The following is a 26,543-nucleotide window of genomic DNA, read 5'->3' on the forward strand; positions in this document are numbered from 1 at the left end:
ATGAATCATTAGTCAAACTACATTTAATGTATTAGAGGAATTGCTTTGGCTAGCCAGACCCAGAACTGCATGTCATTGGTGGGTGTGAGTAGCTTGTCTGCAGTGGCATGGAAATACCATGTATCATTGGTTGCTCTGAATTCATTCAGTCCAACTTTCAAAGTTGTCCTTTCCTGATTTTTTATTTTCTAAAATGGAATCTTGGTATTCCTCATGGTTCTTTTTCTCGGCTCCTTGGTATAAATGTTGCTTCAAGGATCCTTCGTAGGATTCATCAAATGGTGGTTGTGTTTCCCTTTTCAGTTTAACAAACGCCAGACGAGTTCTTTTTGAAAATTTCCCCACAACTCACCCTCTGATTCCCCATTGACAGAAAATGCATCCCAAGCTACACCACTTTCGGATTCATCACCTCAATCCCAGTGGCGGCTCCAAGAATTTTCTTGAGGGAGGTCATTAAGAAAGTTAAATTATACAAATTTTAATAGAAAGAGAACTTGAATATATTGTGTTATTGAAAAAAAAACACACATGAAATTTTACAACTTCTTTCTACGAGTTTTCATATTTTTTTCATTCCAAAAAAAAAAAAAAAAAGTTTTCGTATTTTGAAATCGTCACATGATAGTTTAGTATCAGTTGTCATTATCTATTGTCAATGTAGATGTGACCATTTTACTTTGTTAAGTTTGTAGTGTAACATTTTTATTTTTATGTAGTTGTCATTATTTATTTGTTATTGTTTTTTATAAATTATTGACCCACATAACCACGCTTATCCATATATAAGTAATACATTTAACAATCAATAACTTTACTATTTGTTTTCTTGAATCACTTGTTTTATAACAAAAAATTATTATAACATGATAACAATATACACACGTAACAAATCCTCTGTATTTCTTTGTTATGAAATTATATAAAGTTATAGTACATTTATATTATACATGTACCTATTCACACACTTCACAATTCACACAAATAACATTATATTAAAAAAAAAAAAAGCACAAAATTAGTATCAAACACATGCACTCTCTCTCTCTCTCTCTCTCTCTCTCTCTCTCTCTCTCTCTCTCTCTCTCTCTCTCTCTTAATATACATTTATAATAAAGAGGGACATTTAGAACTCATAAACACTCACGTTTTACTTTTAGAGTCGAAGATACGTAGAAAGTCAGATAGAGAATAAAGATGAGATGAGATTTATGAGAGAAAGGGAGAGTGATTTGTGTTGTTAATTAGTTTTGAGAAGAATTGATCTATATTGTTTGATTTTGGGCTAAATCGATTTGTGATCAGGGTGTGCAAGATTTAAACTAAGTTGTGCAAAAATATTTTTAAGGGTAATTAAATTAATAATAAATATTATATATATATATATATATATATATAAATATATTTTTTTCCAAGTCAGGGGGTTCATTTGAACCCCCTGAATTACAAGTGCAACCGCCCCTGCTCAAGCCAAAGAAGGCACTTCCCTGAGTAAGAGCTCCTTTCCATGTCCATATTCACTATTTCAGTCGTCCTCTGAGCCTGTGAAATCTGTGAGGCTCTTCGGTGATAGATAAAGGGAAAGTGGAATCACCACTTGTCTCTCATCCCTCAATTCAAGGACCCAATCTCTAGATTTTCCCCAACAGCTATCCAATCCATCAAAGGACTGCCTGGTTGAGAGTCGAAGCTAATCCTTGCTTTGGGCTACTAGGACAATCACCTGATTATTTTTTTTGATAAGTAACAATCACCTGATTGTTAGGCTGAGCTTCGGATAACATCAAACCTGTAATCGCTGTTGGGTGTGCATTGCACCACGTGGGTCCAGCCCACACTTTGTCTTAGCTCATTAAATGAGCTTGTTGAAAAATTGCCAAGAAGTCAGCAAAGCAAATTGAACTTGCTGAAGAAGCTTTCCAATGGGAAGAATTGAAGTCATCTTTATGTACAAAAGTCACGACAAGTTGGCTTACATTTAGTGTGACTTGATGCGAAGAGTTTGGAAGGAAGAAAAGAAGAAAAAGGGGAAGAAATAAAAGGAAAGGCCATTCGGCCATTTGGCGTAGAAGAGAAGAGTGAAGAGAAGTTCCAGTGAGTGAGACTAAGGACATTGCAGTCTTGGAGAACTGCATGAGTGAGAGCATGCAAAAGAGAAAAGAAAAATACAGTGTAAGAGAAAATTGTGAGAGATACACAGTAAGGAAGAGAGCGGTGAGTGAAAAGGAAAAGAAAGCCTTTTTTTTTTTTTTTTTTCAAGTTGTATCTCTAAATGTTGTAATCTCTATTTAATATAGTGAAATTATTCGGAATTTGTTCCGTGATTTTTCCCTTCAAAGAGAAAGGGTTTCCACTTAAATCTTTGTGTTTTTGTGTGGTTGTACTTTTGCTATGCTTGCTAAAATTTATTCACAGTTATATAGAATTTTTTCCAACAAGTGGTGTCAGAGCATAGGTTCAATTGGGAGCAATGGCTAGAGAAGAAGGAAAGACGTCAGGAATCAAGAAGTTTGACGGCACAGACTTTGGCTAGTGGAAGATGTAGATCGAAAATTATTTGTATGGGAAGAAATTACATCTTTCTCTTTGGGGAAGAAACCAGATAGTATGGAAGAAGAAGAATGGTGTCTTTTTGATAGACAGGTGCTAGGAGTTATACGATTAACTTTGACAAGATCAGTAGTACACAACGTTGTGAAGGAGAAGACCACAATGGATCTTATGAAGGCTTTGTCTAGCATGTATGAAAAGCTTTCAACTAACAATAAGGTGCATTTAATGAAGAAGTTGTTTAATTTGAAGATGGTAGAAGGTACCACTGTGGCTCAGCATCTGAATGAGCTTAACACCATCACAAATCAATTGTCCTCTGTGGAAATTGATTTTGATGATGAGATCCATGCATTAATTGTTTTGGCTTCTTTGCCAAACAGTTGGGAGGACATGAGAATGATAGTGAGCAATTCTGCAGGGAAGAGCAAACTCAAATATGATGATATTCGAGATTTGATTCTAAGTGAGGAGGTTCGCAGAAGAGATGCTAGTATAAACAATGCACAAAATCAAGCTCTTGTCATGGAGATCTGGGGCAGAAATAGAAGCAAAGGGCCTGATGATCAGGCTAAATTTAATGACAAGTCATAATCAAAAAGTAGATATCAATTTAAAGAGATGAGAGAATGCTTCCATTGTGGGAAAAAGGGTCACATAAAAAGAAACTGTTTGCATTGGAATAAAGAACAAACTGAAGAGAAAGATGAAAAAAATGATAATGAGAAGAATATTGCAGCAGTTGTGTTTCATGAGGATGTTGTGATGCTTTCTCTTGAAGACCAAACATGTGAGCATGTTGCTAAAAATTATGTTGAGTGGGTTGTTGATTCAGCAGCCTCCCACCATGTTATCCCCACATAAGGGTCATCAAATAGCCCATGATCCATGGGCTGGCCCAATAGCCCGCTAGCCCACCAGGCCAATGGGCAGCCCAGCCTAGTAATATTGAAGCCCGTGGGTAGCCCAGTAGCCCAATGGGACAGGTTATGGGTTAGTTTCTTTACCCATGGGTGCTCAGTGGGCCGGCCCATTAGCCCAGCCCATTAGCCTGACTCGTTAGCCTGACTCATTGCCCAAAATTCATAACAAAATAATTTGGGGGTTCAGTGGGTGAGGGATTGAACTTTAGATATTATAAAAACTTTAAAACCACACACCTAACCACTAAATATTTAGAGTGATTGTGATACAATGTGTATAATAAATATATATATATATATATATATATATTGGTATTAGTCTAGTAGTTTTGATTTTTAAAACTAAGTTACTAAGATGACCATTGCCCTACCTCTGTGCCTTTGGAAAGAAAGTCATTCTTTCCTTTGATAAATTCTAATTCATTCCTTACAAGTTACAATTATAGAAGAAATTCCTTTAAAAATAATAAGCTTACCGTTGGTTGGAACTCATGGAAGAAATTCTTTCCTTACGGTAAGCATTCTTATATTTCCTTTAAGAATGCTTACCGTTTGAACAATACAAAAGTCAGTTCTCTCTCTTTTTTTCCCTTTTTTTTTTTTTTTTTTTTTTTGTGTGTGTGTGTGTGTTCAAGTATCCAATCTATAATTTTTTTTTTTTTTTTTGTGTGTGTGTGTGTGTTCAAGTATCCAATCTATAAATACCTATGCCATTTCTCTCATTTTACTCACAACAAATCTCTCAAATTCAAACTCTCCCTAGACCATTCTCAATTTTTCATCTCTTATTATTTTTGCCCTCTTATAGTTATATACTCTATAGAATAATAGTATTATATTTTTAATAGTTATATTTATACAATTACAATTTTTTAGTCTAATATATTAATGAAAATTTCAATGTACTTATTTATTCTTATCAATAGAAGTTAATTAATCTTATTTTAGTACCTTTTTAAGAGGTATGTCTTAGTATTTTTTTTAATAGAATCTTTTTAGTAGATTTAATTGTTCAATTTGATAGTTTGTAATGATATATAATTATAATTTTTTTGGTTTAATTTTTATAACCCCATTGAAGACCCGTTAAAAATGCCCATGGGTAGAAATTAAACCCATCTCACTAACTCAGCCCGCTAAAACCCAAATGGGCATTGCCCATGGGTAGGGCTATGGGCTAGGGTTTTTCCATCCAGCCCGGCCCGACCCAGCCCATTGACTAGTCAACAACCTGTTAAGCCCAGCCCATTAGACCTATGGGCCAAGTAAAAAGGGGCTGGGTCGGCTCGGCCTGGCCCATTAATGAGGCTTATCCCCACAAAAGGGTTGTTCACCACATACAAAGCAAGCGACTTTGGTGTTGTGAAGATGGGTAACTCCAGTTATTTAAAAATTGTGGGAATTGGTGATGTGTGCATCAAGACCAATGGTTGCACGTTGATGTTAAAGGATGTGCGACATGTTCTAGATTTAAGGATGAACTAGTAGCTAACCCATGCGATGCACAAGAAAATTACTGAAAATGAAATCTAATGAATGCAAAGCAATTATGCAAAATACCATTTAAATTAAAAGACAAATATTAATGAATATCATATCCTTATCTGTTTGTGTTACATCTAGAGTTTCATATCTAAGTTACTACAATACTACTTGTAACATTTGAAACTCACAATATAAGTATATTATATGAGGCCAAAACTTATATTATCTTCAAACTCCCCTTAGTCTTATAGAGTCCTAGCAAATATTTCTTTTGTATTGAATTTGATTTCAGAGGACTTATTCAAAATTATTTGAATTAAACCTCACAAATTAGAAAGAAAAAAATAAATAACATTACAACATTGTAGCTGATTAATATACAAATAAACTACCAACTTAACATGATAAATCACTATTAGTAATTTAGAAAGCAAAAAATAACAAAATTAAAGTTGTTACCCATTTAACCGAAAACTTTTCATATTTGAAAGTTGTCAAACACCTATTAACAAATAACTATTGATATAATATATTCAGTAATTTCTTCAATACCACAAGTTGTTCATGCTGTAAAAAATTTGAGAGAGTAACACAACAAGCATCTTAAACTCTTTCTTGCTTGGATCCTACAAAGCAATATATATATATATATATATATATAGTGATGGAGGCTGTACATGCCATTAAAGAGATAATTAATTATGATAGTGTTGGAGGCAAAGTAAAATATTAAAAAAAAGAAAAGAAAAAGAAGTAAGCGGTTTGGCTAGCATACCAGCTAGTTAGACATAAAAACCTTACAATCAAATGGAATCCATAAGTAAATAAATACATGTGGTACAATCAGATAAATAAATATTTTTGTCAAGATAATCAAGTTTGGCAATAAAGAAGACACAGCAGCTATTGATGAGGGTAATCGCTATCTTAAACTTGTGATAAAGATGAAGATGCAACAACTACTAATTATGTAGATCTAGCATAATCTTATTTTGATTAAACTACAACAAAAATGGCGATAATTACCATAAAAAGATTATATCAAAAAACAGTCTTTTATGATATAGCCAAGAGAACAATCAAAACTAATAGAAGGAATTTTAAATCGATTTCTATGATGAAGGAGGGATTCACTTAAATGAGGAGACCAAGAAAAAAGGAGAAGTATCATGTTCTGAGTATAGTACTGAATTTTAAACTCTGTAATTCAATTTGCTAACTACTAAAATACCTTAGCAAATTGAATTTTTGCAGGCATGGATACTGCTAAAACTCTCTCATTCAATTTTCTAACTACTAAAACTCTATCACACGGAAAACACAATATAAACCAATAATGTTACCGTCTCAAACATTAAAAAATAAAAAAAACCAAATCAATTTTAAACATAGAAACAAACAATCATATATTAGTACAAATACCTAACCTAAATACATAAAAACTCATATATGACCCACAACACAAAAAATGCAGTAACAAAATTTAAAAAAAAAAGGAAAAAAAGCAATAAAAAAGAACAATACTATTAATCTAATCCTTACATTGAACTATTATGTAGGCAGCCACAAGAATAAAGGTCAAGGGCAATTGGGATTTAGAGACCTAAACTGAATTGTCCAGCTTTTCAGTATTAATATAGCATGAGGAGAGGAAGAGATGAAGGAGTTAGAAAGCCAAAGTCTGGCGTTAGGAAGCTGAAGGGTTGCCATTTGAGATTGTAACCATGGAACACAAAGAGTTGCTATTTAAAATTGTAACCATGGAACACAAAAGATTGCCATCTAATATTGTAACCATGGAACACAAAGGGTTGGGAATTATTTTCTTTTTATTAGTATTTTTAAATTTAAGAAAACTAATTTTAAGTTATAGGACAAATTTAGGAAAAATAATGGTAATGACATGGCAATTGATGTGGTTTAACCTGAGCGTAGCAATATTAAATGCTACGCTTTGACTTTTAGTAATATATAGATATAGATTAAAATAGCATGAGGAGAGGAAGAGATGAAAGAGTTAGAAAGCCAAAGTCTGGCGTTAGGAAACTGAAGAGTTGCTGTTTGAGATTGTAACCGTGAAACACAAAAGGTTGCTATTAAAAATTGTAACTGTGGAACACAAAGGGTTGTCATCTAATATTGTAACTGTGGAACACAAAGGGTTGGGAATTATTTTATTTTTATTAGTATTTTTAAATTTACGAAAACTAATTTTAAATTGTAGGACAAATTCAGGAAAAAGAATGATAATGACATGACAACTGATGTGGCTTAACTTGAGCGTAGTAACATTAAATGTTATACTTCATCTTTTAGTAGTATATAGATATAGATAAGTCAATACGAAACACAAACACTACACACGAAAATATATATCACATGAGTGTAGTAAGCTAAATGGCCCAACTCTATGAATGCTTTGAACTGAAACCCAAACTCTCTGTAATGGGCAAAGAAATTTATATCGTTATAAATAGAAGTATTTTCAAGAAATCTCTTCTTTCTCATATTAGTTTAGATGTTAATTAGTGGGATTGGAATGAACCTAGTGCTTGGAGCCCTGTAATCTTTTAAAATTTAAAAAAAATATATATATATATTTGTAATAAATTTAATAATTTTAATGTCTTGTCTTATAATGAGTCAAATTGCAAATTTATTATATTTTATTACTTACAACCTCAAAACTGCTATGGGCAAGTGGCCAATGGTCTCTCTCTCTCTCTCTCTCTCTCTCTCTCTCTATACATAGAGGAAGAAATCCTTTTTTTTTTTTAAAATATACCTTTTTTCTTTAATTTTTAAGTGTTATACTTTTACTTTACACATAATTATAGATATGACTGCATGTGATTCAATTAATGGTTCTTTATTTATTTAGGGATAAAGAAGAGCCACATAATGCTACGAAAGGCAAATGGTGACATGATATTTCTCTCTCATTTGCTCCGAATTTATAGAAGCCAATGATGTTTGTTTGGGCAGAAACATTCTATAGAAATTTGGAGGAGTTTCTAATTTTCTGCTATGTTTGTTTGGGTGATTTTTTTTTATTTAAGAATATATATATATATTTTTTGAGTTTTCCTGTATTTGGTACTTGGTAGCATTGAAAAATATGGTTAAGAAGAAAACTTATGTTGATCAAGAGAAAACAGAAGTAAAAATTTGGTCTTTGCAGCCTCTTGAGTCTGGACAATAACACAACTTTACAAATAAAAAAGTATAGCTCGTCAAGACTATTGTAGAAAATATCTAGGATTGTAATTTCCCTTCCCTATTGCAACTATTAAATTTATAAAGGGGTGGAATACTATTTTGTTTCCTAAATTTCACTATTTTTTTTTTCATTTTTAATCTTTAGAAAGATCCTTTTTTTTTTTTTTTAATTCTTAACACTTCATAAGATTTTTTTTTTTTTTTCATTTTTAATCTTTAGAAAGATCCTTTTTTTTTTTTTTTAATTCTTAACACTTCATAAGATTTTTTTTTTTTATTAGTTTAAAGACAAAAATAGGAATGAAAAAAAATAACTTCTTTCAAAAGTTTAAGGGCAAAAAAAGATATTTTTTTCAAAAAAAATTCAATGGACAAAAAGTAAAAAATTTACCCTCTAACAAAATTGGACAAGATATCTGAATTGAATAAATTTAAAATGTAAAAGATTTAATTGAACAAAAGTAAAATTAAATGATTCAAATAAATTTTGATTAAATGCAATTTGCATTTTAAAAATGAAAAACAAGCTTTTTACGGTTTAAAGTTTAAAAACAAAAAGTAAACTTTTGATAAAATTTAGAATAAAATGCTAAAAATAATAGTACCGAAATAAATAAAAATAAAATACGAGTAATTGTCATCAGTGATCAGATCAGTCATCACCGCCCTTGTAAATCCAATTATATTCCATTCTCTCTCATATCCTATTTGGTTAACGAGAAATCAGAGGAAAAAAAAAAAAAAAAAAAATCAGAATATCGTGTCTTAGATTTCTCTCATCTTAAAACGAAACCCATCTCCCAATTTTCGGTCTTGTTCGAGTATTCGGCTTTCTTACGGTTCTTTGTACATACAGCCAAGGCTGAGGCTAACAAAAGCCACCATTTTTCACAAGGTAAATCTGTATCCCTTTCTCTGTTCTGTTAATGATTTATGGGTTTATTATTTGTAGTCTGTTAAAAAAAATTTAATTAATATTTCTTCTCTCTTTGTGTTTGATTTCTGTCTGTGTACTGTGTTTCTGGATTTTTCCGGTGGCTCGGGTTAAGAGTAGTAAATTACTCCTTTATGGATAATGTTGAGAACAGAGCAATTTAATATAGACTCTCACTTTATCTTTTCTCTTTTAAAGTGAAATTTTCTGTCAGTTAATGTTCAGCTTTTTTTTGGCAAAGAAGGGGAAGGGGATTCATGTGGTTGAAATCTTTGTTCTTCCTTGGTTAATTATTATTGTAATGTGTCTTTCCAATTTCACATCTATGGCATTTGTTGTCATGTTAATTCTGTCCTTGCTGTGAACAATGAAACCCGTTGTTAATTGTAATGAGAAGGTCAAAGGAGCAAGTTAATAATGCATTATTACTTTGTTTTTCTGTTCTTGTCATGTCCATCCCAAATTTGTGATTTAACAACTCTAGTGACACAACATTTTTCACAGCTTGTGATATGGCTTGTTGTGATGACACAGGTGAAAGTGATCTTGCTCCAATTAGAATAGATCATGTCAATAGTTATGCAAAATTTTGTGTCCCTAAGCATTACTCATTTGTGATATGTTTATTATCCATACCTGTTAATGTTGAGAAATTGTGATATTTTGTTGCGACTCAAAAGTGGAAATCCATTGTTTTCTTTTATTATCCACTTATTTATTTTTCCTTGAGATTTAAACATTTGATTATGTGCTTGTGTCAAGCTCAATTGCTTGATATTGAGCACAAACTTGGTTTGACTAATGAAGCAAGCCGACCTCAAGCTTTTATAATTTTTGACAAGCTCAAGTTCAAAAATTGTTTGTAGGCTTGGATCAAGTTCAAGTGGAGTTTGAACATGCTGTCTTTATTATCAAGCCGAGCTCGACCATTCTATACTTGGCTCGGGTTGAAGTTCTATGTATATTTCTCTTTTTTTCCTATGTTTTCTCATGGACTAAAAGCAGCATGATCAAGATATTTTGAATTTAAAGTTGTGCTCTTTGTGCTTGAAAATATTAAGATGGATAAGTGGAAATTCATGGAAATAAAGGATTCTTAATGGGGAAATTCATTTTAAAATAAGGCCAACTCCTTCCTATTGATGGAAAAAAAATGAAAAAGAGTTACTTGAGATGGTTTGATCATGTTAAGTTTGATTTGGGCAGTAGCAAGTTCTTTGATTAGAAGTGAGGTCATAACTGCAAACTCCCTTGACCTGCAGGCACTACAAGCTTCACTGTCCTCCTTCCATTTCTCATCAAAGCCTTCTCTCAAGATTTCTTCAATTTGTGATAAATTAAAATTCCCAATAGCAGAAGGAACCAAAACAATGACACTAACAAGACATGGTTCAGGGTCAACATCTTCCACCTATTAAAAACCCATGACTGTTTACGGGGCAAGTGAATAGGAATTTGATTTTCATCAATAGGAAGGAGTTAGCCATGGAAGAGCTTGGAATCGATTGTGCTATTCACAAAGTTTGGTTAAAAAATTCCATGCAATCCTCCCTCGCAATATGGAGTGTTTTGGTTATGGAATCTATAACCAAAACCCTGTACTTCATGTTCATAATGTCTATGGTGATAACATTTTTCTCACAGGTCAGATAGCTCCCCAGAATGGATAAGCCACATCTGTGATCTCCTCACTGTTGAATGGATTGGTACTTCTTCTTGAGTACTAGTCATTGGCACATAACAAACAAAGAAACAAGAAAAGATCTGTCACCCCTATGTTAGAATTTTCTCTTTGATTTAATAGAAGAAACCACTTGTTTCTACTTCTTAAAAAAAAAAAAAAAATGTAATAGACCATGAGAAAATTTGAGAGTTTATTCTGGTGGTGAAAATGTATAGAGAAGTGTGTTATTGAGGAGGGACCTGAGTTTGCTTGTTTACAGGGAATATATATATATGTGTGTGTGTGTGTGTGTGTGTGTGTGTGTGTATGTATATGTATGTATGTATGTATGTATATTTATTTATTTATTTAAAATAACAGCAAGCTGGGAGAAAAATTAATAATACAATAAGCCAAAAGATGCAAGAGAAGAAAAATTCATCATCATGGTGTTTCTGATATTTTTTAATTTTTTACTTAACAATTCAAGAAAAATTGTAACAAAATGGCCTTATTTCACATGCTAAGAACAAATAAGAATAATCTCGTTTTAGAGTAGTCTCAATGAATGGCATCTGAAACATAATAATACCTGCTCTCTAAATTGCACTTCTGCTCTTTAAATTGCACTTATTTTTCTTCTTGAGTAGGCACAGCAGCAACTTCAACCTGACCACACACGTATGATAATCATTCTCCACATAAAGTATATGTCTAAGCTAATCTTGCAAAAGAGCATGAGATCTTACATTTCAAAAATACTTTTAATGGAGTTTCCTTGTATGCTTGGGGCTTAGGAACAGATTCCCATGGATGTATTTTGCTTTACAAGTAATCGCATCTATGGCTAAATATGAAGAAGGGAGAATGTGCCATGGATTTGGGAAAAAGGAATGGCAATCTGTGATTTCTTCTTCAACTTTTTCGACAAAATATATATATAAAGAATGATCTTCAACATTGAGCCACAGTGATTTCTTCTTCAACTTTTCCGACAATATATATAAAGAATGATCTTCAACATTGAGCCAGTTGTTTTCTATTCTATAATTGAATTATAATTCAACCTTTCATCTTTCAATCATTGTAGAATAATTCAACATTGTACCAATGTTAGTGAGAACGCTTTCACAAAACCAATTGTAGAATATTCAACATTGTACCAACATTTTACTAGATAAGATATTTGTGCAACTTGCAAGAAGAAAACTTGTACCAATTAAACTTGTAATAAAATGGCACCACCCAACAAGCTTGACTTGGTTATAAATTTTAGTATGGACAAAGGGAGGAAATGTAAGGCTGACTCAATAAGAGTTGAGGGCTAAGGCGATATTCTAAGTGAGTTTTTTTTGTATATTTATATATTAAATAACATTTATTTAACATTTTATACTATAAATCTTTTTAATTTAAAATCTATTCCTCCTGCATTTTTAGATGTAAAATTGTTAATTAATTTTTTTTTTTAGAGAGTTTCAACATATGGCATCCGTTCCTAATAATATCTCTTTATTATCAGACTAAGAAATCAATCAGTTTCTGGTGTTAGCGGAGATTGAACTACAAATCTCTTATTCAACCATCAGAAACTTAATAATAGTTGAGCTAATTGAAAGCCACTTGTTAATTAAAATTTTGTATTCTAGTTTTGCTAACATCTTCTTTAGAATCGATAATTTGACACAATTTCTTCTTTATATTTCTTTGTACATAATTGATTTTAGATATGATTTTATTAGTTCTAAATTTGAAAATTTTCTTCTACATAAACACTTTTAACTGATATAGTAAAAAAAAAAAATTGTAGCCATACATGGTTTTGGATTAAAATCTAGTGTGTATATATATCAACTAGATTTTCTTTATTCATAAAACTTCTTTTAAACCTGTAGTTCTTAAAACTAAATTTAAACTGTCAATATTAGATTAAATAATTTAAAGTGTATAACAATATAATTTGATTTATCGCAAATAAACTATTACAGTTTCTTTGAGTAATAGAATCACTCAATACTCTCAATCTTCATAAGCAAGGAACAAATTTTCTTAAAATCAAATTTAAAGTATAATTATTTAGATTAATCATATTTGAAGCATAATATATATAAAGTTCTTATTTATCTTAATACAACCACCGGGAATAAGTTTTGGAGTATGAGAGAAAATGAGTACTTATTTATCTTAAATATGTGATGATGATTGGCTTTCAAAAATGCATTTAGAGAAAGAGAAAGTATATGTCAAGGTCACTACTTACAAGAGTGTTATTTTTTAGAGAGAGAGAGAGAGAGAGAGAGAGAGAGAGACTTTTGATGGGAAGATAGAAAGATTTATTTATTTATTTGGTAATGATGAAAGACTTTTTTAAGTGAGATAGGAAAAAGAAAATGCATATCCTTTAATTTTAGCTAGACATTAACACTTTTCAAAAGAAAAAGTAAATGGGTATGAAATATATTTTATTTTAGGTTTTCATTAAACGTATAGCATTATACTTTAAGACCAAGATTCTGAGGCGTTTTGTATTTGGGAACCCTTAGGCAATTGCGTAGGAGTTGAGCCTATCCTGGGGAAATGGATTATGGGTTTCTCTAGTAAAATTGTTACCATTTCGAACATAGGCATAGTAGTTGAATTATGGGAGGTTAGGGATGGGTACAAATAGGCTCTTGATTCAAACATAAACAGGGTTGTTAAAATTCCAATTTGGAGATATATTACAAGTCTATACTTTGCTAAACTATATGGATTGTATTAGAATTTTTAATTAGTAAGATTGTAATAGAATTTAAATCGGAATTAGAAGGATCACGATGCCACTCAATCAAAAATTTCAAAATAATTATAACCAATTGTTTAGACATTTGAACTCAAATTTTTTTTATTAAAAAAAGCAGCTTTTAAAAAACCTTTTTTCTTTAACAAATTCATAATTTCTCCAAGATAAATCCTTAACTCTAACATGCATCTTACATATTGATATAATACGTTAATTCTAATTTCATTGTCTGTCATCAGGACCAAAAACTCTATTCTCTCTCCATTTTGCATATTGAAAGCACATATATAAGAGAAAGGAAGGCAATACAATTTACTGATCAATTAACTTCGATTTGGTTGAATTCATGCTTTCAAAATTATAGCTCAGGTCAATGCTATTGTTATAATGTTCTGTAGTAAAAAAACCATTCACATTTATTTTATATATATATACACACACACTTTTATCTCATTTAAATTTGCTTCCTTTATTGTGCTTTATCATTCTTATTTCCTATTAGAGAGATTTTATCACCTAATGTCTTTTGATTAGATCATTATTGACTTTTTTACTTAATTTTTTATAATAAAAAAAATCTTAAAATTTTTGATCGGAAAGGTTTATCGAAAAATCTAAGTTTAGAAATTTGGCTGTTTGGTAACGTTGTTCTAGTAACATTGTTTGTATTTTTTGAAAATACGTATGAGTAAAAAAGTGTGTAAAAATACGTACCTTTATTATTATTCAATTCAATAGGCTAATCCAAGGCCTAAGAGTCATCCTACATGTTCGATATTAGCCCAAACTGTATGATACAATGCTCTAAAGACTCATTCCTCTCTACCCATTAATATTCCTCATCACAAAGGGGTTGTCCTCTTTAAAAGCACATCCACAATTTTTAGTGGATTTTTTTTTTTTTTTTTAGGTTTAGAGGGTATTTTGATAATTTTATAGGATTTTAGGAGTATTTTGGCCATTTTTAGTTTTTATAGCATTTTGGTAATTTTGATTATTGAGTAATTGGGTGGGTTGGAGTTTACTCATAATAATTGGATTGGGTTGGGTTTGGGTTAGAAGTAATTAGGTTTTTTTTTTTTTTTTTTTTGGATACATAGAAGTAATTAGTTAAATGGGCAATAAATTGGTAAATAAGTTTTATATACCCAACCCAATTATGTCCACCGCAAACCCACCCATTTTACACCCCTACATATCACTAATCATTAAAAGTAAGTATAAACTATAAAGTGAAATTTTGACCAGCAAACAAATAAAATTTGAGTAAAACATTTATGAAGATTTCAAATTCATGGTTTTGAAACCCGGACCATTTAATAAACCGTAAAAGGGAGAGGTTTAAGGTTTTTGAAGTTGGACCGAGGTCGAACCGGGGTCGAACCGTGATGACGTTATAATTAATTTAATAATTAAATAAAAAAATATATTAAATTAATATAAATATAAGAAATAACTAAAATAATTAAATTAAATATAAAAATCTATCTTTCAAATGTATTTTTTTATATCATAACTTTCACAAGACAAATAAGAAATATCAAATACTAAGGATATAGTACTTATGTATATGTTGATTAGTTAACTTGTGATAGCAATAATAATATACAAATTATAAGGACACTTATATTATATTAAAAATAAAAATTTTAAATTATTTAATAGTTTTAAATTAAAATAAATATATACTCAATTATATCTATTGCTTTTAAAAGAAAGTAATTTTAGAGTCATACAATTTTATATTTTTTTTGCACAATTGTGAATTTGAATGCCTATAATTTACATATTGGCTTATTATTTTTTATTTATTAGTTACTTTCTATTTCATCACAATTACAATAAAAAAAGTTATGAGATAAATTGTAGTATTAGATTTTTTTTTTTTCTTTTAAAAAAATTGTAAATATTAATTGGAAATTTGTTTTTTTGAGTAAAATATTAATTGAAACTTGAAAGTACTTTAAGAGTTAAGATATTTGTCACATCACGGTGGGCAAGGTGAAAAAAAGGAATGGCTGAAACTTGTCTACCTTTCCAATGTAATCATGTGGAGGGGCTTTGGAAACACAAATAAAAAAGAATAAAAAACTAAAAGAGAGAGACGAGACGGACAAATGAAAAGAGAAAGGGGAAAAAGAAGAAGAAGGAGAAGGAGAAGGAGAAACAGCAGCGTGACCGGCGACTTGTGTGGGCAACTTGCTACTTCAAGTATTTGACCGCGGTTCACACGGTTCCATGCTTTTTCTTCATAGAGAGGTTCTTAAGGTTAAAAGAATCAGAATGAAGAGAGGTTCATGGTTGATCCGGTCGGACCGTACGATCCAATCCGAGTTTCAAAACCATGTTCAAATCAGGACCAAACAAACAAGCACCTATGNTTTTTTTTTTTTTTTTTTTTGGATACATAGAAGTAATTAGTTAAATGGGCAATAAATTGGTAAATAAGTTTTATATACCCAACCCAATTATGTCCACCGCAAACCCACCCATTTTACACCCCTACATATCACTAATCATTAAAAGTAAGTATAAACTATAAAGTGAAATTTTGACCAGCAAACAAATAAAATTTGAGTAAAACATTTATGAAGATTTCAAATTCATGGTTTTGAAACCCGGACCATTTAATAAACCGTAAAAGGGAGAGGTTTAAGGTTTTTGAAGTTGGACCGAGGTCGAACCGGGGTCGAACCGTGATGACGTTATAATTAATTTAATAATTAAATAAAAAAATATATTAAATTAATATAAATATAAGAAATAACTAAAATAATTAAATTAAATATAAAAATCTATCTTTCAAATGTATTTTTTTATATCATAACTTTCACAAGACAAATAAGAAATATCAAATACTAAGGATATAGTACTTATGTATATGTTGATTAGTTAACTTGTGATAGCAATAATAATATACAAATTATAAGGACACTTATATTATATTAAAAATAAAAATTTTAAATTATTTAATAGTTTTAAATTAAAATAAATATATACTCAATTATATCTATTGCTTTTAAAAGAAAGTAATTTTAGAGTCATACAATTTTATATTTTTTTTGCACAATTGTGAATTTGAATGCCTATAATTTACATATTGGCTTATTATTTTTTATTTATTAGTTACTTTCTATTTCATCACAATTACAATAAAAAAAGTTATGAGATAAATTGTAGTATTAGATTTTTTTTTTTCTTTTAAAAAATTGTAAATATTAATTGGAATTTTGTTTTTTGAGTAAAATATTAATTGAAACTTGAAAGTACTTTAAGAGTTAAGATATTTGTCACATCACGGTGGGCAAGGTGAAAAAAAGGAATGGCTGAAACTTGTCTACCTTTCCAATGTAATCATGTGGAGGGGCTTTGGAAACACAAATAAAAAAGAATAAAAAACTAAAAGAGAGAGACGAGACGGACAAATGAAAAGAGAAAGGGGAAAAAGAAGAAGAAGGAGAAGGAGAAGGAGAAACAGCAGCGTGACCGGCGACTTGTGTGGGCAACTTGCTACTTCAAGTATTTGACCGCGGTTCACACGGTTCCATGCTTTTTCTTCATAGAGAGGTTCTTAAGGTTAAAAGAATCAGAATGAAGAGAGGTTCATGGTTGATCCGGTCGGACCGTACGATCCAATCCGAGTTTCAAAACCATGTTCAAATCAGGACAAACAAACAAGCACCTATGTTTTGGATGATTGACTATAGACAATGAATCTTGCCTATAATTTGAATTTCAGGGAAGCAGTGCAAGACACTTTCAACCTTCATTTCTTAAATTACCTTGCAATTGCTCCAACCTTCATATGCTTATTGCAAATTACCTTGCACATTTTCCTATAATCCCATGGAGTAAAAAGGACATTGTAAATATGCACAATTTTGGATTTTATTTGCAATTTTGCGTACTCATATCATGGCTATGAGTGATGTACGTACGTGTGATAAGAGTGTAGTATAAGCAAGTATAATAATACAATAGATCTGAACCCGTTGGGCTTATATTCTAATAAGCCCCTCAAACTCAAGTTGGTCTAACCTCTAGGGTTTGCAAACTCATTCATCTAATAAGATTGTAGTATCGACCTCTTGGCTTTGCAACGTACGGTTAGGATTTCCTTGCAAAAAATCAGGCTGTAAGATATTAAGCTCTTTTATGGTGACACTCATCATTAACTGAATCCATAGTAATTTATGCTAACTGAATCTATGCTGAGTTTATCCTAACGATTTTGTCATTATGAACGGTGTATGTGGTAATAACATTTCTTGTTTATTTGTTTTAGATGAATGAGGTTCACAATAAGCAACACAACCTGAATCAACAGAGCAAACTAGCAACACCTACCAAACATCAAACTAAACCTTCAACAATCCAGGCAGCAACGACACTACAGCAACATAGAAAACTACTCAAAGCAGAAATGACAGCGTCACATTAGATAGCACATCTTAGTCTTTCAAGATAGACTAAAGAAAACATTTCAATATGATTTACTTTTTTACAAATTATAGGAAAATGTCATTAATTAGAATTTTAGCTAACATCAAATCCATTACGTGCAATAATTGACACACTTAAGCCACTATGAAGACAACAAATACAGTTTAACTAAAACATCACTCTTTTGTGTAGCATGTGTTCAAGAGGTTCACATGCTTGATATAATCAAACAATAACATAAGTTAAATAACTACAACAATACAATGACAAAGGCAGCTACGCGTGAGAGAATTTACCCCTGATGTTTTGGTTGATTGAGAAATGGTACTTGAAAACCCTTGAGATGTTGGCATTTGAAGCCCAATAGTTTTGATGATAGCGATACAAATAAAAATGAAATGGTATAAACAATGGAAAATAGGAAAATGTCGATAATATGTGAAAGGGAGAAATGCAGGCTTACAGGCTATGATTAGTAGCAAGTAAATCTTGAGCGCTCAAACTTCTTACCTATCACAGTGAACAAACTAGGTCACTTTGATTCACCAAAAAAAAAAAAACCATAATGGTTTGTCCACTTCTTTCTAGTCACAATTGCACTATAGAATTATTGATTAGTTTCAAGATTTTAGTAACAATAGAAGCTATTTAGTTAGAAGCATAGTAGGAGAAAGAGGGAAAAATAGGGAAGATTGAAACGTTACAGTAGCCTTTTGGACCTTTTTTCTTTATCTAAAACTTCCATTATATAGCAGCAAAAGGTTTAAAAGAATTTTATTATTTATTTATTATTTTAAGTATGAAAACTTTGATAAAACCAAATGTAATAGTCTAATGACATACCCATAATTTCTTGAAGGTACTTTGGTTCTCCATGAATTAATTTTGTAGGAAACGGAAGAATCGCCTTCGATCATGAGGTTGTTCTGCAAAATGAAGGATGTATTCGTCAATGACATCTTCAATGTGATAAGCTTCTTCCCTCACTTGTTTCACCCATGTTTTTGTAACATTGCTCGTGTCTTCCTTCTCGGCCCTTTTATCTGCATCCTTGAGGAAAGATTGAATCATCTCCATTTCACGTATGATACTTGCAACTTCATTGTGGATACACTTCAGCAATCTGGCTTCTTGGACTAACAATGGGACCAAATTTTTTATAACTAGGCTTACTGCACTTTCTGCCATTTCTCCACCCTTCTTAGATTACTGGCCAGAGTTAACTGTTAACAAACCAACTCAGTGCCAGATGTAACAAAAATAAAATCACATTCATATGTAAAAGGAAAAAAAATACTCATCTCTGTTTCATAATATTACCTTGTGAGTAGGAAGATTAATGTCCTTTCTCTCCTTGATAATTTTAAAATTATGCTGCAAAAATGAAAAACCTGAGGCTGACGTTACTCCCGGTCGATCTCTGCTAGCCCACCTAGTTTAATAGAATGAAAGAACAGTTGCATCAAGACAAAAGCCTTCGTTTATAACAAGTAAACACAAATAAAATAGCCCAGCTCTATGCTTAGAACTGACAACCAAATTCTACATACTGGGCAAAGAAATATATATTTTACATATTTTTCCATAAAAATAATAGCAAACTGGGAGAAACTTAGAATTAGAATTATTTGAATTCAGTACCTAACCTTGCCCATTACAAGTGATGCTATCCTAAGGTGCCTACTAAATTGAATAAGAAAGAATTTTGAATGCAAGGATTAATGATACAATAAGGCAAAAGCTGGAAGAAAAGATGCAACTAAAGGTTTTTGATGATATTTAAATCAGATGATTATAGGTTGTGTTTGGATGACAACATTTGGATTTGAAATTTATTGATTTAAAATGCCTTGCTTTGAAAAAATTCCTTGTTTGGGTCTTTTTAACCAATAAGTTACCAAATGTAACAGAAATTAAGTCACATTCAGCTATAAATGAATGGGGAAAAAAAATCGGCTTTGTTTCACAAAATTACCTTGTGAACAAGAAGGTCAAGGTCCTTGCTCTCCTGAATAACTTTCCAAAGTTGCGTGCTCACTAAAAGAAAAAGCTACTTTTCATAACAATAAGTCAATATTAAACACAAACACTACACAGGAAAATATATGTCACATGAGTGTAGTAAGCTATAAATGGCCCAGCTCTTTGTATGCTTTGAAATGAAACCCAAATTCTTTGTAATGGGCAAAGAAATGTATATCGTTATAAACAGTGGTACTTTCAAGAAATATCTTCTTTCTCATATTAATTTAGATGTTAATCAGTGGGATTGGAATGATCCTGGTGCTTGGAGCCTTGTAATCTTTTTTTTTTTCTTTTTTTTTTTTCTTTTTGTGTGTGTGTGTGTGTGTGGGGTTTCACATCACTCTACTCTCCCACTCGGCTACTCTCACTCTCCCCACATCACTTTCCTCTCCCCAACCTCTGATCTCTGTCACCACCGGCCATCACATGCACCTCCGATCAGCTTACACAGTCTCACACTCTCACTCACTCTCAAGCACCGCCGCCGAAGCTCTCAGCCTTTCACCACCATTCCAAGCATTCACCAGTGCCAGTCCAAGCTCTCACTCACTCTCATTCTCATCACCAGCCCAAGCTCTCATCGCCGATCTGTTCTCTACTTCTCTAGTTCTCTTCAATTTTTTTTTTTTTAAATATCATATTTAGTCTAAGTCTGAGAATATGAGATGTTTATTTCAAATTTTTTTTTTTTGGGTGTTTTCTACTTAAACTATGGACTTCAACATATGGGTTGTGCTACTTCTAGTTATTATAGTTTAAAGACTTGAAATTCTGAGACTTTGTGGTGTAACTATAATATATTGTGAAAGAAATTGTGTATATTGTGTTTTGCATTTGTTGTAAATGCAGTGCCTAAACGGAGATGGGAGACAAAAAAAAATCTGGTTATATGGGCTTGAATTGAGGCGCAAAAATGAATTTGGGCAATTAGGCTTCATTCCAAAAATAAAATTTTTGGTTGGGCCATGATTTGGGCCCAAATCTGGTAGGGCTAAACAGGGCCCGCGGGGCGGGTCTAGGCTCCGCATAAAAAACCCGTTTATTAAATGGGCTGGGTCTAGGTAATAGGTTTAGGCTCGCGGGGCAGGTCCAAGTATGAAAAAACTCAGCCAGAATTCGACCCGTTGCCATTCCTAAAACTCAACCTTTAATTTACAAGATCAATAGCCCAATAAGATAAAATACTAAAAAATAAGTGGACAAAGTTTAGGTATAAAATTGGTTATATCCTAAGGTAACAACCTTGTTCAATATATTTTTTTTATTATAGGTAAATTTTTGACAAATCCGCTATTGGATTACATTTTCTTTTTATATTTTCCGTACTTACAAAATTTCTAAAATCAAAGATCAATAGCTATGTCATCAATAAATTGTTTAAATGACAAGTTTTTGTAGTTTAAAATTATACATAAAATATAAGCTTATAGATCATATAGTAAATAATATCCAATTGACACAAACTTTGATATGTGTATTAAGAGCGTAAAAAATATGCAATCCAACGGTTAGATTTTAAAAATATGTAATAATATTAATTTTTTTTAAAGAAAATTATAGTTTTAGGCTATAACCAATTTTGTAGTTAAACTTTATAAAAAATAAAGTATCATCCTCTCATTCCCTATTTGGTTAATGAGAAAAACAAACACAAAATTTCTTTTCTTACATTTTTCTCATCCTTTCATATGTTGGAGTTTGTTTTCTTGTTGAGGCGAGTTTTATGTTCCAACAAATTCCTAGTTCTTAGGGCTCTTTGTGCCATGGCTGAGGCCAACAAAGGCAGCGATTTTAAAGAAGGTAAATCTCTCTCTATTTCTCTGTTCTGTTAATGCTTTATGGGCTTATTATGTTAATTCCATGAAGGATTTAAAAAAAAAAAAATTCTTCTCTCTATTTGTGTGTGTACTAGGTTCTTGGGTTTTTGGGGGTGGCTCACTTAATAGATCTTTGTCACCCCTATCTTAGGATTTTCTCAGTGTTTTAATAGATGAAGCCACTTGTTTCTACTGCTAAAAATAGAAAAAAGGAGTAGAGCATGAGAAAATTTGGGAGTTCATTCTGGAGGTGAAAATGTGTAGAGAAGTGTGTTATTGAGGAGGGACCTGAGTTTGGTTGTTTACGGGGAATATATGTATTTATATATTTATCCATTAAAAACAACAGCAAGCTGGGAGAAATCCAGTATCTAACCTTGCCCATTACAAGTTATGTTATCCTAAGGTGCCCACTAAATTGAGTAATAATTTTAAATGTAACAATTAATAATACAATAAGCCGAAAGATGCAAAAGAAGAAAATTTATCATCATGGTGTTTCTGATAATTTTTAAATCAGATTATTATAAGAAATTCTGTGATTCCTTCTTACGTTTTTCACTAACAATTCAAGAAAAAATTGTAACAATATGGGCTCATTTCACAAGCTAAGAACAAATAAAACTCGTTATAGGGTAGTCTCAACGAATGGCATCAGAAACATAAGAGTACCTGCTCTCTAAATTCCACTTCTGCTCTTTAAATTGCACTTGTTTTTCTTCTTGAGTAGGCAGAGCAGCAACATCAACCTGTTCACACACGTACGATAATTATTCTCCACATAAAGTATATGTCTAAATTAAGCTAATCTTGCAAAAGTGCATGAGACCTTACATTTCAGAAATAATTTTAATGGAGTTTCCTTGTATGCTTGGGGCTTAGGAACAGATTCCCATGGATGTATTTTGCTTTACAAGTAATCGCATCTATGGCTAAAGATGATGAAGGGAGATTGTGCCATGGCTTTGGGAAAAAGGAATGGGAATCTGTAATTTCTGCTTCAGTTTTTTTTTTTTTTTTTTTGTCAATATTTATAAAGAATGATCTTCAACATTGTGCCAATTGTTTTCTATTCTCTAAAGTTATCCACTAGAGGGACCGTTCATTTTGTTTTCTCCTCTGCCTTTCAATTGTTTTTTCTTGAGAAAGCGTGTGAAACCTTTCATCTTTCAATCATAGTAGAAAATTCAACATTGTACCAATGTTAGTGGAAACGCTTTCACAAAACCAATTGGTAGCTGATGAGTTTCAACTTTCAACTAGCTATAGACTTTTCAAACTATGTTCTCCACCTTCTAAATTAATCATCACCAATATTACATATTTACACTGGTAAATTTCATAAAGTTCTTTTTCTTTTTTTATCCTGAAAATTTCATAATGTCGTTTTTTACCGTATTTAGATGGTTTTTTTTTTTTTTAATATCTATTAATGAAAACAAATAAATGAAGAGTTGATGAATATTCTTTCTGCCTGATTTCTATTATGGTCTTTGAAAATGTTCTCCCCAACTGCACTAGTCATCTATGCCATTTAGGATTGAGTGAAAAAAAAAAAAAAAAAAAATCATATGCCCCTGAGAAAAGAACGTACCTCCTATATATATCCAACTGCACTAGTCATCTATGCCATTTAGGATTGAGTGAAAAAAAAAAAAAAAAAAAATCATATGCCCCTGAGAAAAGAACGTACCTCCTATATATAAATAGCAGTAGGAACTGTTGAATATTTCGATATTAGGAGTATTATATTAAACAATGATAAAAAGAAAATACCAACCCTGAATAATATTTGATATAATGCTAACAGGAGGGAAGTTATTCTTTTAAAAATGTATTGTTTGAATACATACTGAAAATAATAATATAAGGCTAATAAAAGGAGTTTTCTGAACTTCAATTAATTTTTCTTGGCGCTAGAAAAAGGTGTCCATTAGTTTGCTATCTCAATCTACAAAGTGGAGAGATCAATAACTCACTATCCATGCAGCTCATCTTATCTAATATTTTTGAGAGCTTAATAACCAAACAATATCGTGGACCCATCGAACTATCTCATTCTCCATCAAGAGTTCTTCTATAAGGATCCGGATTAAGTCTAGTGCTTTTAGTGCACTGGACTCTATCGGATGGTGACACATGTCCAAAAATGGACACGTGTCACAATCCCAATGGGTCCAGTGCCACTGGCCGGACACTGGACCCAAACCTCCCCCCTTCTATAAACTATTCTTATCTTAATTTATTACACGTGGTATCAAGAGCTTTATGACTTGGCAATATTGTATATTTCCGCTTGAAACCATGATTCCATGTGCATGCTAACTTGACTCTTGCTAGTCAAAATTTTTGAATGAAGATATTCGTGTTACTTGGGAGAAGAAATATTGCAAAAATTAATCAAGACAAATATGGCATTATCGCAACAAATTTGTCGTGGAAGAATTGAAGAAATTTTGAGCCAATTAATCAATACAAGTTTTTCATGGAAGGCACATCCTTTTTTCATAGACCTTTCATTTTACTAGTCTAGAAATCTTATACCAATTAATCTGGAAAAAAATGGCACCATCCATCTTAATTGGAGGGTTAACCAAAGACCAGCGGGGGTTGTAAATTTTTGTATGGACAAATGGAGGAAAGGTAAAACTGACTCAAAAAGAGTTGAGGGCTAAGGCGATAATATGAGTGAGTTATTTTTTTATATTTATATATTAAATAAATAATATTTATTTAACTTTTTATATTATCAATCTTTTTAATTTAAAATCTATTCCTCTTGCATTTTTAGAAGTAAAATTGTTAATTAAAATTTTGTATTCAAGTTTGCTAACATCTTCTTTAGAATTGATAATATGACAATTTCTTTTTTATATTTCCTTGTACATAATTGATTTTATGTATGGTTTTATTAATTTTAAATTTGAAAATTTTCCAATTTTATTGATATAGTAAAAAATAAATAAATTGTAGCAATACATGATTTTGGATTAATCTTGTGTGCGTGTGTATATATTAGTATATCAATTGGATTTTCTTTATTCATAAGACTTCTTTCAAAACTATAGTTCTTAAAAATAAATTTAAAGTGCATAACAATATAATTCGATTTATCAAGTGCACTATTATAGTTTCTTTGAGTAATAGAATCACTCAATAATCTCAATCTTCATAAGTAAGGACCAAATTTGCTTAAAATCATATATTTGAAAAATCATGGAATAATCTTTTACATTAGATTTGGGGTAACATCTTTGATTCTTCAATCATAGAAGAATAGTGAAGTTGAAATGGGTAAGCCAAAACTAGCATGCCAACTTGCAACTTGCAAGGGGAGTTGGTAGGCTTTCCTTTCAAAATCAGGATTCCACGCACAGCCAACTCTTGACTCTTGCTAGCCAAGAGTCATGAAAGAAGAAAAATCTAGTACAAATTAATCAAAACAAGGATGGAACCATCCAACAGGTTGTCATGGAATTTCGTCCATAGTCTTGAAAGAAGATATTTGTACAACTTGCATCAAGAAAATTTTAATTTTTCACATAGAAGAGCTTCCAAATTTACCTTAGAATTAGTCAATGTAGAATCCTAGAGCAAGTTCCATAAAATGTAGGAAGGAGAATCAGAGTGAAACAGAGACTGAAGTTTCAGATTGATAAATAGAACTAATGAAATGCGGTTGGTTGAATGCTTCAGGAAAGATTAATCCAAAATCATTGTTGTATATATAGTTATATATATGGATAGGTTGTAATAATGATGTTTGAGTTTGGAGAATATTGTTTCATAAAGTTGTTATAGTAAAAATTCAAAATTCAGCATTTTCGATCGGTCGAAACTTTGGCTCAATTGTTCGAAATAATAAGAAAATAATCCTGGACTTTCTAGTTGGTTTGATCGCTATTCGATTCATGTTCAATCGATCGAAAAGAGGATTTGATAGATCAAAAGGACCTCTCAACCAATCAAAACTCGAAAAACTAAATTTTCTGCAGAATTTTCTAGTGACTGTTCAGAAAGGTTGAAGAGGTTTCAAGTCTTATGAATGGTCTTATGAAACATTTTAACTCTCCATACATACCTTTTGAAAGGTTATAACCCTATGGGTATAAATAGAGGTTAATTTTCACTTGAAACACAAGAAATCCTGTTGATATTCTCCAAAATTGTTATTTGTAGAACCCAAAAAACTTGGTTGTATCCTAGGGACAAGTTTGTAGAAACCTTTTAGCAACTTGCGAATGGGGACAAATATTGTCCAAGGATAACATTCAATTGTGTCTCCAAGTCAATCACTAATTTCTATTTACTTGATGTATTCACTTGTTCACTCATTGTTACTCCTTGATTTGGTAAAATCCCCAACAATCTTAGACAATATTTGCTACAAGACAAGGAGTAAATGATGGTACAACTTTGAAGATGTTGAACCATGGTTTGGTGAAATTGGATTGCTTTGATGGAACCAATTTTACACGGTAGAAAGAGCAATTGGCTTGAATTTGAAGAGTTCTTCATATGATGAATCGATCACAATGAAGATTCAATGGAACAAGGCTTAAAGAAACAAGTTTCTTTGTTGGCAAGACAAGGTGATGATTCTTTCACATTGTGAATGCATTAAAAAGCTATGTTCATAGTTTGAACATTGAAGGTACGAATTTCTTGTTCCTAAGCAATTTGAATTTCAAATTAATTGATG

The 26,543-nt window shown here is 31.5% G+C and overlaps 2 long non-coding RNA genes across 4 annotated transcripts; both read right to left on the reverse strand.

Moving 5' to 3' along the window:
* Window positions 1-18,144: 18,144 nt before the first annotated feature.
* On the reverse strand, window positions 18,145-18,890 carry LOC136068818 (uncharacterized). The gene is made up of 2 exons (XR_010630143.1): window positions 18,843-18,890; window positions 18,145-18,509 (listed from the first exon to the last, which is right to left on the reverse strand). It is a non-coding gene; the product is annotated as an uncharacterized LOC136068818 (long non-coding RNA).
* LOC112029804 (uncharacterized) lies at window positions 18,889-22,870 on the reverse strand. Of its 3 annotated transcripts, none has more exons than XR_002884793.2 (5): window positions 22,676-22,870; window positions 22,514-22,590; window positions 19,975-20,036; window positions 19,320-19,431; window positions 18,889-19,222 (listed from the first exon to the last, which is right to left on the reverse strand). It is a non-coding gene; the product is annotated as an uncharacterized LOC112029804 (long non-coding RNA). The 3 variants fall into 3 exon arrangements; XR_010630141.1 differs by having other exon boundaries at window positions 19,975-20,049; XR_010630142.1 differs by lacking the exon at window positions 19,975-20,036 and having other exon boundaries at window positions 22,676-22,869.
* Between the last annotated feature and the right edge of the window lie 3,673 nt (window positions 22,871-26,543).

This window comes from Quercus suber, unplaced genomic scaffold (assembly GCF_002906115.3).
Source record: "Quercus suber isolate HL8 unplaced genomic scaffold, Cork oak 2.0 scaffold_136, whole genome shotgun sequence".
Classification (NCBI taxonomy): domain Eukaryota; kingdom Viridiplantae; phylum Streptophyta; class Magnoliopsida; order Fagales; family Fagaceae; genus Quercus; species Quercus suber.